Here is a 19450-nt window from a genome sequence, read left to right on the forward strand (position 1 = left end):
TGCTTACCTTCACTCTTGGTCCACAGGTAGTGTATTTCTCCATGGTTTACTATGATGGAGGAAGGTAGCAGAATCAATTGTACTTTTAATGCTGAATTAGTAGGGCAACTAGTGATTTCAGCTAAGACTAAATTCCAAAATATTTTTTGAAATTATTTTTAGCAAAGACAAGTAGCACATAATAAAATAATATTTGATGCATATTTTATTATGGTAATAAACATTTTGAATTTTCACTTGAAGAATAACAAAACAAATACTCAGAAAAGTTAAAATGCCTCTATTAAAAGTGTTTTAAGTCCATTAATATATTAAGTCTGGCTGGGCATCATGGCTCACGCCTGTAATCCCAGCACTTTGGGAAGCCAAGGCAGGTGAATCACCTGAGGTCAGGATTTCGAGACCAGCCTGGCCAACATGGCAAAACCCTGTCTCTACTAAAAATACAAAATTAGCTGGGCGTGGTGGCACCTGCCTGTAATCCCAGCTACTTGGGAGCCTGAGGCAGGAGAATCGCTTGAATCCAGGAGGTGGAAGTTGCAGTGAGCCAAGATCATGCCTTTGGATTCCAGCCTGCGTAACAAGAGCGAAACTCCATCTCAAAAATATATATATATATATATGTGTGTGTGTGTGTGTGTGTGTGTGTGTGTGTATGGTTATGGGACAATCTTCATTCATAAGTACCTGATAATCTGAAGAGAAAGACAAATGTGTAACTACATATTTACAACATAGCATGAGACGTGAGTGTTTTATGGGGAAAACATAATGGCGATCCATTAGTTCTGCTGAGTAAGTTAGCAGTGTGGAGGCAGGGAAGACACTACAAAGGTAGAGCTATTCAGTTGGGGCCTTAAGAGATAAAGGAAGATTGATGAGTTGGCTGTGTAGGAAAAGGGCATTCTGGACAAAGTTATCTGCAAGTTTAAAAGCACACAGAAAAATTATAGCCAGGAGTGCTCAGCAAATGAACTCAGTTCATTATAGTTGAATTTCAGTATCTGTGTGTAGGAAATTTATGACTTGATGTTAGGAAGGGTGGTCACAGGCAAAACATGAGAATCCATGGATGAATCGTGTATAAGAAGGCTGATTTTCCAGGTCCATGGGGCCTAGTGGACTGTAATTCTCTCTCGCTTGCGCTCTTGTACACATGCATACAGACACACAGACACACACATCATTTAGACAACAAAAATAAAAAATACACAATGCACAGATGTACCACAAGTCCCATGTTGAATCATTGGATATGAGTGACTCTTTGCCTTGCCACAGAAAACTGTTTTATTTGGGAGGGGTGTTTGTGTAAGATTTTTCAGCAAGCTTTGAGGCTGATTGTGGGTTATTGGCAGCTCACAATTTTATATTTGTGGTGAATTCACTTTGTTGTGTGTGTGTGTGTGTGTGAGAGAGAGAGAGAGAGAGAGAGAGAGAGAAGAGAGAGAGAGAGAGAAAAGAGAGAGAGAAAGAGAGAAAGAGAGAGTATTACAGTCCACTAGGTCCCCTAGACCTGAAGAGATTCTGCTCCTCCTGGGGTATGTATGCTGGAACCAGGAGAAGTTCTCACACTGAAGACTGTGTCATTAAAATGATTCTAAATCATCATAGAAGAATTAGAATGAAATAGAACTTTTATCTACTGAGAGTGGTGAACATTACAAGAACTAATGATGGCTCAGCCACACAAGAGCAAGAGGTTCCATTCTGGAGGTATAAAAGATCCCCAGTGTTTTGAGCTTGTAGGAGAGCAGAAGATGAGCCTATCAATTTATTAATTTTATAACGTGTTCAAAGCACGTTATAAAAGTCACGTTGACACTCCTGTTCCTAGGGAAGTAACTACTCTAAAGAGCCTGAATCTTGGCAGAATCAGTGGAGATGGGTGACACAGCTGTCTCTGCACAGGAAATTAGTTGGGGGAGGGGGTGGGGACACTTGTCATAGCATATCCATATTCATATTTGCATACACCAAACTGAGTCACCAGATATGTTTAGAGAAGTCTGTCTTCTCAAATAAAGACAACTCAGTTATACTACCAGGAATTTCTGAAACATGGGAGTGGACTTATTCCTTTGGTATCTTTATTATAACAACGCAGAATTAGATTGACATATGTTAAATTATTCATAAAGTTATATTATAAGTAATTTCTTCCTGATGAGAATTTTTTAATTAAATATCATTCCTATATCTTCACATAGTGATAAATTTGATTCTTTACACCCAGTGTTTCGTGGAAATGCAGGTGACCACAGACTGTATCCCTTTTTTCCCTCTCTTCTTTCCCTTGCAACTCACCTTGCTATGTGTGTTCTTTTAAGATCTACTCTTTTTCTGCTAAGACTAGATTTCTGATTGTTCTTTCTCCCAATAGGTATCTGGATACACATTTTTTTAAAGACAGGACAACTTTCCATTGAACTAATTTATATTTGCCTAGTGCATCAATCAGGGTACAGTCAAGTGCAGGAAAGTCACCATGAGTTGTATGGGATAGGGGCTTAATTATGGGAATTCGGCTTTACATGATTGTGAAAGGAGACAGGGAAGTGAAGGTCTAAGGGCTGTGGGAAGGCCAGAGAAGGAAACTCTAACCAGTTAATCTGAGAAAGCAAGCATCTGCAGCTGCTGAAGTGTGATTTGAAGGGGAAGTTCAAGAAGTCCAAGGAAGTTCTTGCCTTTGTGTGGTTACCATCTCCATTCATCTATTGCCAGGCGTCTGAAGGTGGCTGGTCAACAGGAAGGCATGCTAGACATGGAGTGGAACAGAGTGACTACAAGCTGGAACCTGCTGGGCATATCTGTGTCTATTTGTCACATATGACAAATGACTGCTTCAGAGAGCAGTGGCTACTGTTTCACTTTTGCCTTCTGTATCTCACACACATTTCTCTTTGGCCAATTTTATCCTGCTACCCTACAAAAAAGGAAAACTCTGGGAAACTTGGTTCTCTGTTTAATCCAGTACAAACCACCATTTTGTACCTCCTTATAAACTTTGCATTAGGTCATACCTCATTCGATGGTATTTAATTTCCGTATAAGACAATAATAAAATAATTATTCTACCTAATATGATGCAATTATCTTCCATAAAATTGTAAGGATGCTAACCTTTTCCCCAAAAGAAAATGCAAGGTCCCTTGTGTCACTTTATACATCTTTAAGTGAAGTTTATTCTTTTTCTAGTTGGATCATACTTCTCCTTCGATAACCTGTAAATTTTATAGTGAGCCATAAAGCTAACAAATAAAAACACATACTATTGCAGAGAGTAGAAGAACAAAATAAATAAAAAGAATGGGTTGTTAACCCCTACCCTCCCACCACGCACACACACATCAAAGGAAGATGTACCCATAACTACTTCAGATCTTGTTTCTGTCACTGGTCAAGTGGTTGTAGCTGCTAGGCACAATTTCATTCTTCTGCCATCATTCATTATTGTTTTTTGCCTTCAGCAAGCACGTTCCTTTGTCTGGTGGGATGATGACCTCAAGATGTATGTCTTTAGCAGTCCTGCCTATATTGAGTTGCTGTAGTTTTCCATTAAATTTTATCATCATTCATGGTGGGATTAAGAGTTTCCACAGACATACTCTTCTTTACCCCACTGTATTGCAGCAAACCATTCCTCCATGAAAGGTAGCATCAATAATCTCAGCCAGTAGAATAACCCCCTTCTTTGCTTTTAGTTGACCGGAATGAGGAGTCCAAGCCATTCTCTTGCTTATACTATAATGTCAAATTAGTTTTGGCCAGCCCAGCTGCTCAGGTATCTACCTATGTGGATCAAATGCAGTGATCTTCAGGCCCCCATAGGTTGTCTCCAAATTTGCAACTGGGCCACATATGTTTCCTGGCTTCTGAAGAGGGCTGGGCATTTACTAGGCTCACTCATCCATGATTTCAGAAAAACTTGAGGGAAATGCAATCAACCCTTTGAAAACCAAAAGCAAAGCTGACTTTAAGGATTTTTCTCTTTTTCCTTGATTTTCAGCAGTTTTACTCTGATGTGAAGTATGTTTTTCTCTTGTTCTGTGTGTGTGTGTGCGCATGCTGAGTTCCTTGAATCAGTGGAGACTTTTATCAGATTGGAAATTTCCACTTATTATTTCTTCAGATTGTTTTAGTTTCATTTTCTCTCTCCTCTCTGTGGCACCAATTACACATATATTAGGCCATTTGAATTACCTCACATCAGTTGTATGCTCAGATCTGTTCTTTAATTTTTTTTTCTTTATTTGACTTAAAGGCATTTCATGTTGATTTGTCTTTACATTAACTAATTCTGTGTCCCTCTTTCAGTCTCATATTAAGCCCACTCAATGGCTTCTTAATTTCAGATACTGTATTTTGCAATTCTATAATGTCCATGTAATTTTTAAATGTATGCTTACTATTTTAAAACTCTGTTAAAATATGCTATTGAAATAATTTCCTGTTGAAAATTTTGATTTATTTTATTCACGTTTCCTTAATTTTTAAAACATATTAATTATAGCTATTTTTAAATTCTTGTGTGTTAATTCCACATTTAAATCATTTGTGGGTCTCCTTCTATTCATTATATTATCTCTTGATTATTGGCCCTTGTTCTTACTTCATTACATTTTTTATACACTATCAAATCTGTAGATTATTTTGTTTTTCTCTAAAAATGTTAATTTTGTTAAATTACAAGCAGATAACCCTGATACTGTTGAAACTTACTTTAATCTCTATGAGGGAGGGATTTTTTTCTCAATTATTATTCTTGTCTTAGAACATAGCCCTGACTCTTAGCATGTAATCCCTACTCTAGTGAGTCAATTGAAAGCCCAAGGTGTTTCCCAAGGTTTCTTTGCTCTGGCTAAGCCAGAACTCCAATGTCTTTCTGCACAGTGCAACCCCTGAAATCTCCATGGAGCTTTTAGACCCCCAGAAGTTGTTTTCTGGGAGACTTCCCAAAGTTTCTCCCTGTGCATGTGCAGTTTACGTGTAGGCTCTGCAAACACTCTACACATATTTTAAGACCCTCTTATATAAGATTCACTTATCTCTAGTACCCTTTTCTTCGCATCACAGTTATATTCATCTCTGTTTTTTTCCACCCAATAAGGCTGTCACTCTTTTCTGGGGCTCCAAGTTCTAGTGCTGAGGCTTAGAAAATAGCCACAAGGGAGAAATGCTGAGTGAATGTGGAAGTCACTTTGCAGTCTTTCCCTCTCCCAAGAATTGCAAACATTCACTGTCTTCTCTCCTTAAAAAGAATTGTTTCCTATGTCTTTTCAGTTTTGTAGTAGTTTGTAGCTAAAAGATAACTCCAATATTAGCTATACTGTAAAAATCAGAAAATCTTGTTTTTTTTAAGTCAAAGCTTTCTTATATATTTCCTCCCTTTTAAAGATAATTGTCAGCTTTATTCAGTAGTCAAAATGTATCACGTTTATGTATCATATTTATCATATCTTCTACAACTTATTTAGAAATGCTTTCCACACTTAAAAGGGATCAGGGTCTCTAAAGAACTAACATTTCCTTGTCATTAATCAGTATCATGATTCTTTTTATTTGTTCTTAGTGCAGTTATCCCTGTCTGTGCACTGTTAGGATGTAGATATGCTTAGTAATTTTGTTCCCATATCCTTCACCTTACCATATTAAGATTTACAGACAATTCATTTCAAGGTTCTTGTTTAGTCTCCCATAAAATGAGAGTCACTTATGTACATTATGTAATAACTTACAAATTAAACATTATGTCTTAAAATTGCTATAATCTGCCTTGCTTCCTGCCTATATATGTATGCTGTTCCTCAAACTGGAGCACCTTCTCCCACACACTTTTGTTCTTCAGTCTGATTAACTCCTATTAAATTGCCAGATTTTGAACTAAGGCATCACATACTCCAGAAAGCTTCCTTTAACAGACATCTATTTGTTTTTATAACACCCTTTACTGCCCCAATTAAGTCCTTCTCTATTTTATAGGAACTGATAACAAAAATGTGTTCCCCACTAGAAATATATTCAACAGGTTGAGCAATTTCATGAGACAGATCCAGCCGCAGCAGCTCGTGGGTGTTGCCACTCAGCTTTGTAGTGGAAAGCTCCACCTACCTGTGGTTTAGTCCACCTTCTGCACACTGTGGTGCATATGTGTGAGTGCTTGTGTGTGTATGTGTGTGGGTTGGGGGTAATGGAGGGGTCATCTTTTTAGGGTTTAAGAATCTTTTTGGGGAGAAGTAGGAACACAGCAGCTTAGAGAGCGAATAGAGAAATAGTCTATGTGTCTTTGAGCAGTCAGAGATAAAAGATATTGACCAAGGTAAAATCTGGAACATGATCAGATGGAATTTTTTTTTACATTGTGAATGAATTGTATAAAAAGTTATATATATTTATATATAAAAATATATATGTTTATGTATATATCACAATTCCCATTTTTACATTGAAATTATCTTATTTAATTAAAGCCAAATAAAATAATAGCAACTTAGGACATATGACCACCAGAGGAATAAAAAATGTGTCATAATAGTAGAAAAACGTTAACATCCTCATTTTGTATATATGAATATATATATTATAAATATATATATACACATATATATGTCTCCTAAAAGTTTTTCCTGCTCTATCAATTCAACATTCAATATGTAGACATACAGACCATTGGTTTTCAACCAGGGGCTATTTGCCTCCAGGGACATTTGGCAGTGTCTGGAGACATTTGTGTTTGCCACAGCTGAGGATCTTACTGGCCTCTAGTGGGCAGAAACCAGGGATGCTATTAAACACCCTACAGTGCCCAGAAAAGCCCCTTCCCCCAAAAGAATTACCTGGCCCAAAATGCTAATAATGGTGCTGTTGGCAAACTCACAGAGACAATGCTTTTCAATTCAGACAGTCCTTCACATTTTCTTCTTACCTTTCTCTAACCTTTTCTTCCCAGCTACATCTTACATTTTCTCAGTCTGCTTCTTTTTAAAATTTTTTCTTGACCTTGAGTTTCTTCAATTTTTAATTATTGTGAGTACTTAAGTACGTGCATATATTTATGGAGTACATGAGATGTTTTGTTACAGGAATGCTATGTGAGATAAGCACATATAGAGAATGGGGTATTCATCCCCTCAAGCATTTATCCTTTGAGTTACAAACAATCCACTTATATTCTTTATTTTAAAATGTACAATTATTATTGACTGTAGTCACCCTGTTGTGCTATTAAATAGTAGATCTTATTCGTTCTATTTTTTGTACCTGTTAAACAGTCTCACCTGTCCGCCAGCCTCCCACTACCCTTCCCAGCTTGTGATAATCATCCTTCTACCCTCTATGTCCATGGTTTAGATAAGAACAGTGATCAGAGATTAGAAATAATTTTTGGACAAACAGATCAAGTCTCATATTGGCCCCGATACTAAAAAATATTAATTCATGAAACTATAAATAAACGTTAAACAAATTGTCCTTTTTAAACCTCAAGCTTTATTTTGGCTCTTAGAGATAAAGCAGAATTGGTGATAAGAAAGCAGGATTATGCGTGTTATTAAGAATTTTATGGTCCATATACTCTTTCGCTACTGATCCCTCACCCTCAGCCTAAATTATTAGCCCTCTTCATGTTTCAGAGAGTTTTATTCTCCATTCATCCATCAATCTTCCTGACAGCCTAAGGAGACTTTTCTCAGGTTAGAGTACCACCTAGAGCTAACACCACTTCCTCTGCAGTAATGCAGTTGCCCCACCCAGGGGTGGTGCCTGAGTGTGGTCTTAAACATCAGCAGTGTGTTTTCAGGAAGGCACACAGTGATTCAGGAGTGTGGAGAGTGTCCAGTTTCTCTCAGAAATTATTGCTCTGAATGGAGGTTGTAGGTCAGAGGATTCTTCAACTTATAGCCCCTGGAGAATGATGGCTATGGGAGCAAGTCTATGGCTGTCTATCATCATGAGAGTAAGTTCCTTGGAAGAGACTGTGTCCTTTCCATACTGACAGAGCAGGAACATTGCCATCTTGGACAAGCCCTCATTCTAAAGTTCACCTTAATCAAAAACCTCCTAAGTCCAAAGGGCATCAGCCTGATGGCTATGGTCAGCATAAACCACAAATAACCACATAAACCATATACCACATAAACCATAAACCACAAATAACATCTCCAACCAGAAACATTCCAAACGCCTCCCCAGCTAGAGGCATGCTAGCCCTGAGATAACCCTGCTCTGACCGGGAAGGTGCCAGCCCTGAGATAAGCCCCCTCCTGCCAGAAAGAGGTCAGCCTCAAGATAACTTCCCCTCCTCTGAGAGAGATTCCAACCCCCACCATAAACTTCTCCTCCACACATGAACATTCCAAGCTTGTGATAAACCCCCTCACCCTAAAACCAATATACACTCTTAGTCTGTAAGAGAAAGTGCTCCTGACCAAAAACAAACAAAAACAAACAAACAAAAATATCAACCAGAAGCCCCCTTCAGGTTTTATCTAAAGTAAACCTGTCTTTAACTGCCAAGTTGTGTTTCATGTTTCTTTACTCTTTCTTTAACTCTTACACGTATTCCTGGCTCAAAATGTATATCAGGACACAAATGAGGTTTTGAGTGTACCTTGTGGAAGCTGTGGTTCCCACTTTCAATTTTTTACTTTTTAAGTCCATTATGCTAGGCATTTCCCAAAACATTGCTAATCTTCACAATAATACTGTAAATTAAGTATTTATACTTACTTCCTGCAGTACTTATCAGGAAATTGATGCCATGAAGTTCATATAATATTCCCAAATTTACATAGCCAATAAGGGACAGAGCCACTAGAAACCCTTGCTCTTTTCTTAGTGTCATGGTGCTTTTCAGGAAGAGACATGTAAGCCCAGTGATTATGGAAAGACCCTGGGCCTTTTTGTTGAGGAAGTAAAACAGAATCTCCTATCAACCCATAACACCTTCCCACAAGGGTAGAAGAGAAAAAGAAAGAAAACAGTTTTGGCTGGGTATGGTGGCTCACGCCTGTAATCGCAGGACTTTGGGAGGCCAAGGCAGACAGATAGGTTGAGCTTAGGAGTTAGAGACCAGCCTGGGCAAGATGGTGAAGTCCCATCTATAAAAAAATACAAAAAAATTAGCTGAGCATTATGGCACACACCTGTGGTCCCAGCTACTTGGAAAGCTGAGGCAGGAGAATCGCTTGAGCCTGGGAGGCAGAGGTTGCAGTGAGCCCTGATTATGCCACTGCATTCCAGTCTGGGTGACAGTGCGACCTTATCTCAAAAAAAGAAAAAAAAAAGAAACGAAACAGTTTTATTGAATAAGCATTAAACCAGAATGTGATGCATCTCACAGGCAATTCACTAAAGATATTACAAAGAAATAAAGAAATCTTATCCTTTTATATAGCCAAGCAGATGCAACTGATTGTCTACAATTTCTCAAGATAAACAATAACTAGAGGACCTGACAGCATCATTTGTCAAACATAGGTCATCCTCAATTTACCTGGTAATGGAGGTAGCCACCTGTTTTGTAACTGCCTTCACGCAAAGGAAACATTTCTCATACCTTTATGACAGGAGGTTGGTTTGCAACTGGGAGCAAAGTACCAGCTGAAGTTAGGCTCCTATCCTCCCCTAAAACTAGATTAGGGCACTGCCTCCCTTTGGGGTTACATTTCAAAAAAAATGCTCTCAGGTCCTTGAGAAAGACCGTCCTGGATTGTAAACTGGCAAGAGGTTTATTTAGCTTTTAAAAAGATTTACCTACATTTCAAAGGGATAGAAAAAAAACTCATTACAAGTTTTCTAAAGTAGGTGCTCTAAGAAAAGGGAAGGGAGAGTGTCTTTCTCTTTTTGCATCAGAGAGAATTAACATTGTTTTCTCATTTCTATTTGTATTTGCCATTAAAATTTTCAGAATTAAGAAGTTTAATGTGATACAATTTTTAGAGGTTGCTTTTAAAATGGATTACTGGGTAGAAAAGGATAAGAAAATAAGAAAAATAACCTTTGGAATATAAAAGTAAGACAAATGTAAGACTACAGTTATTATTTGCATGGAAATTGTCTGTGGTTAAAAGACTTTAGGATGAAAGTTGGATTCCATAATCTTCCATGAGTATAAGAAATCGCTATGGAAATTTAATAACAAGTTCTCTCTAAATGAAAGGTGAAGTTTTTATCCTTTATAAAAAAATTATGGGAATATTAATACTTTATGAAATAGATATGATCAACATAAATGGAGGCCCTATGTTTGTATAAACAAAGTAATTTGTTTATATATCTTTTCCTGCTCTTACACATAGAAACAAGAAATCATAAAGCCATTTTATGTCAATCTTGCTACAGTTAGAATTGTTTAACTACAGCAACAAAAAACTCAACCAAATAAGGGTTTATTAAAAATTTTCATGCAAAAATAAATCTGGGGGCTGGATTTGACTTGGCATCTAAAAGACTACCAGGCATGGGATAGGGAAAGGGGATTAGGTATGTGTTTTCCTTTATGGTAAAGTTATCACTTCCGTATTTTAAAAAGAGAAAGGGAGGGATAGGGAGATGTATACTCGTATCAGGAGAGAAAAAAACATTATGGGAAGGCCCTAGCAGATTTCTGGTCCTATCTCACTGCTCAGAACTGCTCTATATGTATATGGCAATCCCTTGCTGCAAGAGAGGGTAAAATGTAGTGTTTATTGTTTTTTTAAAGCTGGACATACTGTTGTCCAAATCAAAATTGAGGGTTTTGTTAATAAGGAGGCAGAAGAGAATTGTGATTAGGTTGGCAGCTTGCAGTGTCTGCCTTCCTGACTCCTCTGGTGATGACTCAGAGTATTAGGCAGAGAATAACTCATTCCCCCTTAAGTAGTCAGTGAAAATTCCACAGTAGTGGTGACACTTACATAGGGGCATCAATAACAATATTATTTTAGAGACATTTATTGAGTATACATGTTATGCCTGGAACTTGAGGCAATTTTGTGTATTTTATCTCATTTAATTCATAGCAACTCAGCAAGGTAGGTGGTCTTGCGAACATTAATTTATAAGGAAATGTAGGTGAGGATAAATATTTGCCCAGGGACACAGAGCTAGAAAATTGCCAAAACGAGATTTTAATTTAAGTTATTCTGATTTCAAAACTCAAAAACTCATGTGCATTGTGCTATATCATCTTGCCTCACAGAACAAATACAAATTCTTCAAGTATGAAAATGGGCCAGTGGAGGGCTTGTTATGTGGAGGAAACTGCCAACTTCTTTCTTCTTCAACCTTGAAAACTTGAAGTTACTGATATTTGCCATTCAAAGACTCATCCCCAAGCCAGTCGTGTGCACATACAGGCCATTGTAGTTAATGTCTGGGCATGTTCAGAACCACCAACTAGGATATTGCTTTGAAAACACAGTTGAATGCTACTGAGGTGTACTATTGGTATCTTTCTTCCAAAAAAGTGGTAACTTTCTTCTAATTTTTAAAATATTTCTGCTTTTTACTGCAGTGTAAGAGTCTGGAAACAGCAGCTTCATCATCTCTGGAGTACTACAAGAAAGCTGTGAAACCATCCATTTCTGCCCCATTTTACTAAGCATTTCTGGCTGTGGTCTTCAGGAAAACGGAATGACCAATCTGAACCATGATGTATTCTGAAATTCTCCGTGTTGATCCTTCGGATTCAATTAGCATGAGAGCTGAAGGTGTCCCCATTTAAATTAACAGAAATTCCTAAAGAGATGAAAAATCCCTGATGCCGACTATGAAAGGAAGAATTAATGAAAGAAGGAAGACAGAGAGAATGAGGGGGTGAGAAAGGTGGAAGGAGGGAGAAAAAGTCATTTCAGGTTAGGAAAGAATCCCTAGCTCCCTTCCCTGGTGCCTTCTGCTTTATTTCTACACAGGGGTGGAACACTCAGTCTGTCCGATAGCTTCCATTTGTCCCTCCATATCGACTCTCTTTGCTACTGCCTACCCTGGGGAGTTGCAGACCCATATCGTTAATGGTCCTAATAGCAGGCTGCATTTCCAGATATTTGTGTTATAGCAGAGGGGTCTTGTCCTTCAGTGTGTGTGGAAAATGTTTTCTGGAAAGGCAGTAGAAATAGTTTCTTGAGGGGCTGAGGTTATTCTCTCTATTCATGCCATAAGCTGTGTGAGGGGGAGCTGGAGGCATGTGGCAGCCGTGTGACTGGGGCTGGCAGCAGGGTTTGGGTGCAGGTAGCAGGTGCCTCAAGAGCACTGTGCTCCTGCGCAGAGGTAGAGGCCTGTATCACCAGGCTGGGTCGCAGTGATGTGGAGGGAACTGTCCTTTCTTGCATCACCAAACTGAAAGGTTAGTCTCTTCTGCTTCTTCACTTCTCCACCCGTAACTACTTTCACCAAGAGGACAGGACCTTCCCCAGGGTCCTGTCTGTACCATTGTAAGTTGGTCAAAACACTTGAGGAGTTGCAGTACGCAGTGAAATTTTCTCCCTCTTGGATGCTTAGAAACCGAGGACTCTGCTCCAGCTGCTGGGTGCTCACCCCTGTTTAGAAACAGAGCAGAAGCAACCAGGAAAGGGAATTAGGGATTGTTCCCCAACCTGAAATAATTTTTCCTCCCTCCTTAGTCCTTTCTCCTCCCTCCCTTAGTCTCCCCCTCTCTTCCTTCTTTTATAATTCCTCCTTTCATGCTTTGCCATAAAGCAACTTGCCATCAAGGATTTTCCATCTTCTTAGGATTTTCTGTTAATTTAATTGGGAACCTTTTCAACTCACATGCCAACTGAATCCAAAGAATGGACACGGAGAATTTCAGGACCATCTTGTCTTTCTATCACATGGTGGACATGGCCCCCGACTTTAGCTGCTCCTGAAAGAGCCCGTCCTGGAACAGGCTTCTCTGGGCTAGAAGAGTGCTTGCTGCCACCCACTTTGAGTTCTGTAGAAAGGCAGGAGCCTCAGTGTGGCAGCCAATTGAATCATTCACTCTCCACCCGCCCCTTCCTCCAACTCAAAATGAATGTTGCCTTTTGAAATACTACCCTCCTGTGGAGAGATAGAAAAGTGATTTATTTTCAATAATGCTCTGTTTCTCTCAATTGCATTTGGTATGCATAAATATCCAGATTAAAGTAGAAATGTAACAGGAGACCTCACCCACTTTCTTTTTCTTCCTTCCCTTCCCTCCCCTCTCATCCCTTCATTTCTTCCCCTCTGGACACTCCTTGCCAGCAATGCATGCTAGTCTGATTATTCTCTTGCTTAAGAAATCCCAGAGTCGAACCTTGAAACAAACCAGGCACATTCCCCATTGAGACATCATCAAGCTTCGGGGGACTTGTGAACAATTTGTCCACCACCAGGCCAAAGTCAAGATAACACCAACCAGACCCCCAGAGGGGCGATTACCCAAAATAGCCTTTAGAACCAGACACACAAACCCTGCACCCTGCACCATTCCTGCATGTCTCCCATCCTGGTTTTAAAAATCATTTTTAAAACCCCATGGTGAATTTAAAAATGTAAAATGGGCCGGGCGCGGTGGCTCAAGCCTGTAATCCCAGCACTTTGGGAGGCCGAGACGGGCGGATCACGAGGTCAGGAGATCGAGACCATCCTGGCTAATACGGTGAAACCCCGTCTCTACTAAAAAATACAAAAAACTAGCCGGGCGACGAGGCAGGCGCCTGTAGTCCCAGCTACTCGGGAGGCTGAGGCAGGAGAACGGTGTAAACCCGGGAGGCGGAGCTTGCAGTGAGCTGAGAACCGGCCACTGCACTCCAGCCTGGGCGGCAGAGCAAGACTCCGTCTCAGAAAAAAAAAAAAAAAAAAAAGTAAAATGGTACTTTAGAATGCTAGTTTGCCATCTTCTCAGTTTGCTGGCTCTCATATTAAACCTGCTTTTCCCATCTACCCTCGCCTCTCGTGTTTGGCTTTCAAGTGGCGAGCAGCTGGACCTGGGTCCAGTTACAGAAAGAGTATTGTGACCTTATTAAAAAAAATGGAAAATACATCTTTTTAAGCATTGATCATTTAAAAGCCAGAATAAAAGAATAATAGAAGATAATGAAAGTATCATCTTATCATTTCTGATATCCTCAACAAGCGTGTTGAACCATGTAGTGTCTGAGTAACTGTAACTGTAGTGGAGGGCATATCTGGTGTGAAATGATACTACATTTACAGGGCCATACAGCATGAGTAAGTACAGTGTCATAAACCTATTTTTACTAAATTAAAAATGAACAATTTTGTTGTAGATTATTTAATTTAGAATACATTTTTTATATTCTACTGCATTACTCTGTTATTAGATCCCTAGTTCATGCCTATCAAAGCCCTCATCACACTATCCAGTAATTGCACCTGTTGGGCTCATCTACAAGTTCCTTGTGGAAAAGGTTGTGCTTCTTTTTTCACTCTTGTAACTCCAGCAGTTACTAGACAGAAAGATGTGAACACACAATCATGAATTAATATGTAAAGTGTTTGTGCATTGGCATAGTGATTTAAGGATATAGATGTTGTGGTGTGGGTGTAGTATGTATTCAAATATCACAAAATCTTGTGTACTGAGAGGATTGTTTCAGTCACTGCATAGAGTCATTAGTAAAGATAGATTGGCCATATGACTATTTGTTAATATCTTAAATGGGAAAATACAATGCACATGCATTTTCTTTTTAAAAATTTTACCTGTAAGTGGGTATGTGGGAATTTAGATTCCTCGAGGGGCTTAAAATAGAGGGGGTCAGCCTGTGGGGCTCACGGGAACAAGAAATGAGCTGCTCAAGGATAACGAGCTATTGACTGCTTCTTTGAGGAATCCCATAACCCAAGCCTTTAGATATAATATGCATTTCTCTGAAAAGCAGAATAACGATTTAACTTCAAGATGGGAATGAGAAGAAAATTTCCTTGACACTGGGATTAACTATCATTGTCATTATACTGATTGGGAATATGAAATGATCTTTTTTAGTGCTTGAATCTCCTTACACTTTCAGTCAGAAGAAAAATTCTGCCACAGTTTACAAAAAGGATGGAATCCAGAACAGCGTGGCTGGAGTCATACCTTCCTCCTGGGGTTCTATCCTAAGTAAGAACTGCTGGGTATAAGAAAAGGAAGTATAGTCATGAATTGGCGTAAAGGATATAATGAACTAGAGGCACCTCAAGTGTCCCTACAGTAAAATGTTTCCAGCACACGTAAGCATAAACCAGCTCTCATTTAATAAGAGCCCTTGTCAAAGTGCACTGGGGCCAAGCTGTAGGCCCATTTTCTGAGTGCTTCCTCCATGGCATGGATTGTTAATAACAGCTCAGATTGAAGAGATGAACAGGAAAAAGTTTCTATCTTTGAGGAACCTGAGCTAGAGAGGAAATAAGAACCAAAAAATATTTATTCATAACATGGTGGGTTTGTGCTATTTCAAAACTATAAAATGCTAAAAGATGGGGTGGGAATAGCTGTAATTTATTAAACAGATAACTTGGAAAAATCTCTTTTTTTAAGATATCATGTTTACTGGGCCTTCATGATTGCGTAGAATTTTGCCAAGTTTATAAAGAAATAACATATAAAAGAAGGAGGTGTTAGAGTGAAGTCGTCTGATAGACTGAAGTTTGGAGATCATGGAGGTAATGATAGGAATGAGGATAAAAAGTTACTGGGAGTAGTGGTGTAGATGGCCAAATAAACCTAGAGTTTTATTTTTGGGTAATGAAGAGCTGTGGAAGGTCCTGAAATAGCTTAGTGATCTAATCACAGATGTGTTTTAGCAGGACAACTCCAGAGGTGGTAATAGATTGGAGAGGCATGAACTAAGTGGTAGAGGATATACTTAAAAAGTTATTCCGATTAGCCAGGTGAGAAATAATGAGAACCTCGATCAGGATAGTAACAAGGAGATTGAAAAGGAGTGACTGAATATGAGAAATCTTTAAAAGATAGAATAGATATAACTCATATATCAGTTAATTCTGACTGATAAGGCTCAGAGGAAACTATCTCAAAATGTTAGTCCTCACAACAACAGATTTGTTGTCTATGGTATATTAATTGTGTGTCAGTGCATTTCTGAGGCTCTGAGGCTGTGCTTCCTGTTGCAAGTAGACAGCAGGTCTGTTCTATGAGTCATCTTTTCATTCTAAACTATGCAGAACTGAGTCCGCTTGACATTATGAGTTAGAGGCTGAAAGAATGACTGTTATCTGATACATGCAGAGCAGAAATAGAAGGAGCCGAAATACATGAATATATTTCATTTCTTCTTTGATGTGGCATACTTCCCATCCACTCACATTTCATTGGTCAAAGCTAGTCATATGGCCAAGTCCAAAGTCAACAATGTGGGGGGAAGTGTAGGAAGTATATCCTGACTAAATTATGGCAAGGGTGGGAGATAAATAGATGTCATCAAATAATATTATAACCTACTATAGTACTCTTGGAAATACAGTATGTGAGAGTGAGCTTAAGGAGCACTGTGAGATTAACTGATTTGTGGGAAAGAAAGTATATTAACGTGATTCTAAAACCTCTTTAAAAACGTGACTTTTTTTTTCATAGAGATGGGGTCTTACTGTGTTGCCCAGGTTGGTCTTGAACTCATGGGCTCAAGCAATTCTCCCTCCTGAGCCTCCCAAAATGCTGGGATTACAGGTGTGAGTCACCACGCCTGACCACTCTAAAATGTTTACAAAAAGATTTAGTGAAGACGTAGGAGAAATCAAAGATGATAACAACTTGCTTGTCCCATCTCTCTTTTTCTTCTTTCTTTTTGTGTTGAAGGACATAACTTCAGTAAACTAGTTGTTCACGTCAACCATGTTCTTTGTAAGATCTTGTTCCCCTTTATCAGAACAAATGGCTCTGCCCTGGTGACAAAGGCTCTGTGGTCTCTTAAATAATTGGAATCCAGAAGTGAAGATCTAAAATATTTTTTTTCTGATTAACAGCTATTTAGAGTGATTTAAGATCTTGTTTTAAAGTCATTATACTCCAGATCTTAATTTTATTTCCACAAGACATCACTGCAATTGCAAATGAGCCAGGTTTGGTTGCACGCTTTCACCTTTTGGATTTGAGGACTGTCCTATGGCCAGTTTATTTACATTTATGGAAGTCTCCGAATTAACAGTTCATCAGAAGCCACACCACAAAGTCTCAAAGAAAACTCCCAAGTGCTTTCCTAATAGCTCTTGCACCCAAGTTTAATGAAGATTTGGTCTGAGATGATGAATATCCAGATGAAAGAGATTTTGCTCTTTCCCTGCCATATTCTGCTCCATCAAATACATGAAAATATAGCTCATTTTCTCATGAGCTCTGTTATTCATAATATATGACAAAATTAAGTCACACTGTTTAGCTATTCATATTCTAAGTTGAAATGGAATCACTATCATCTTTGGTCAGTTACTGAATAAATGTTTTGCTCGTTTGGTTGCAAGCAAACAAGCAGAAGAAATGTTTGCTTGTTTCATGACTATATTTGGGATAGAATATACTTCTATCTCAAATGTGCCCATTATAAAAAAAGTTTATCAATATATTAAAAAGAAGATATTCTATCTCAAATGTGCCCATTATTTTAAAAAGTTTTTTATCAGTATATTACAAGGAAAATAAAAACACTCCTGCTCAAACTGTACAATTATCCCTCTCGGTATATAATTAGAAAAAATGTGGTTCCGTAGGAGTTTAGGCAAAAAAGTACGAAGTTCATTCCTGACTAAAATATTCTAAGCAAGCCATTTCTCCAGAATCTAATTTTCCAACTCATTCTTCACTTAATAAACACAGTTTCGGGCCGTGTACTACATTTGGGGGATATAAATGTGACAAGATATGGTCTCTGCCTTCCAGGTCCTTACTGTTCAAAAGAGCTGCTGTCAAAAAAAAATTTTCAGAACTAATGTGTCAAAAAAGACCTGTAGCAGCATTACAGGCAAACCTTGGACATGTAATAACTGCTAACAATGGGGCCACGGAGAAAGACTTTATCCAAGGTTTAGAGGGGCAGCCCAACAAAAATTTGGAAACTATCCAACCTGCCTTTACACATAAAGTAGAGCTCGATAACAAACGAGAGAAATAGAATAGTCCTTTGGAGGTTGCACCAGAGAGGAAAGGGCCAGGGTCAACTGTTGGCCTCCCTAGATTTTCCACATTTCTCAGAGCTTAAAATAGAACCTCTAGTCACACTATCAAGTCCTCCAGAATCATTCCATGGTAGCAGCCTGTGGTCCACATGGACAGTTCTCCTTCCACTCTGAGTCCACCCTGGGTAGCCTCCAGTGTGATAAGGGTGGTGAGGGGAAACTGAGTTCAAGGCACCAGTTCTGTGTAAGCCTCTCCTTAGTGCCACCAGTGTCCTCAAGGGAGCTCAGGATCACCAGAACAAATAGAATAATGAATATAAAAAATTTTGGATATGAGATAAAACTTTCAGAAATATTTTTAACACTCAACACTTTTGGTGGAGGAGTGATGAATTCTGCCTAAATGACTTGATACCGAATTCAGACATACTTATATTAATACTCCATCACTGCCATTTACTGGCTAGGTCACATCAAACAATTTACTTAACCCACTCGTGTAACAGTTTTCTAATGAATTGAATGAAGCTTATATTACTTATGCCACAAGGATGTCTTGAGGCTGTATGGAGATTACGTATATAAATCAGACTGTGTTTCAACCAATCTGTTTAGACGATTCCCTGAAGCTCAACTTTACTGCTTCAATTCTTTCTCAACAGGTCTGAATGAAAGGCCCAGCCTAGATGAATCATTATCTAGAAAAATCCAAGAATATATCAGCCTCATCAGCCACACTCATCCTAAGTGAAAAGTGCCCAGAATATATGACTATATTGTTCTGTGACAAGGGTTATGTGAAGAAGTGTAACAATTATGTAAAACTCAATAGTTAGTCACCTTGTCCCTTTTTAACCAACTAAAACACAAGTAGCCAATTAGATACCAATCAAAAACACATAGGTATTTAGTAGACAGTCAAAAACACACGGATTTTTTTATATGACAAGCTTGCCAAACAATATATACAATTAACAATGCTATTGACTTTTCTGAACATTTCATATAAATCAACACATTTATTCTTCACAACAACACTAGGAGGAAGTTAACATTATTCCCATTTTTCAGATGAAGAAACTGAGACACAGAGAAGTTCATTAATCTTCCCATAATCATACAGCTAGTAAGCGGGCAGAGCCAGGCTTTTTTGTTGTTGTTGTTGTTGTTGTTGTTGTTGTTTTGCGACGGCATCTCGCTTTGTTATCTTGGCTGGAGTGCAGTGGCGCGATCTCTGCTCACTGCAAGCTCTGCCTCCCAGATTCACGCCCTTCTCCTGCCCCAGCGTTGCAAGTAGCTGGGGCTATAGGCGCCCGCCAACATGCCCGGCTAAGTTTTTGAATTTTTAGTAGAGACGGGGTTTCACCGTTTT

General features: G+C 38.8%; 5 gene segments (V, D, J or C); all 5 read right to left on the reverse strand.

The window, feature by feature from the left end:
• The window catches only part of LOC111554712, a 729812-nt gene that overhangs the window by 384327 nt on the left and 326035 nt on the right, over positions 1 to 19450 (reverse strand).
• LOC111554720 overlaps positions 1 to 19450 on the reverse strand; it is a 687176-nt gene that overhangs the window by 358025 nt on the left and 309701 nt on the right.
• Positions 1 to 19450, reverse strand: part of LOC111554726 — a 522394-nt gene that overhangs the window by 356702 nt on the left and 146242 nt on the right.
• LOC111554718 overlaps positions 1 to 19450 on the reverse strand; it is a 654935-nt gene that overhangs the window by 353059 nt on the left and 282426 nt on the right.
• The window catches only part of LOC111554715, a 367088-nt gene that overhangs the window by 300451 nt on the left and 47187 nt on the right, over positions 1 to 19450 (reverse strand).

This window comes from Piliocolobus tephrosceles, chromosome 6, assembly GCF_002776525.5.
Source record: "Piliocolobus tephrosceles isolate RC106 chromosome 6, ASM277652v3, whole genome shotgun sequence".
NCBI classification, from domain to species: domain Eukaryota; kingdom Metazoa; phylum Chordata; class Mammalia; order Primates; family Cercopithecidae; genus Piliocolobus; species Piliocolobus tephrosceles.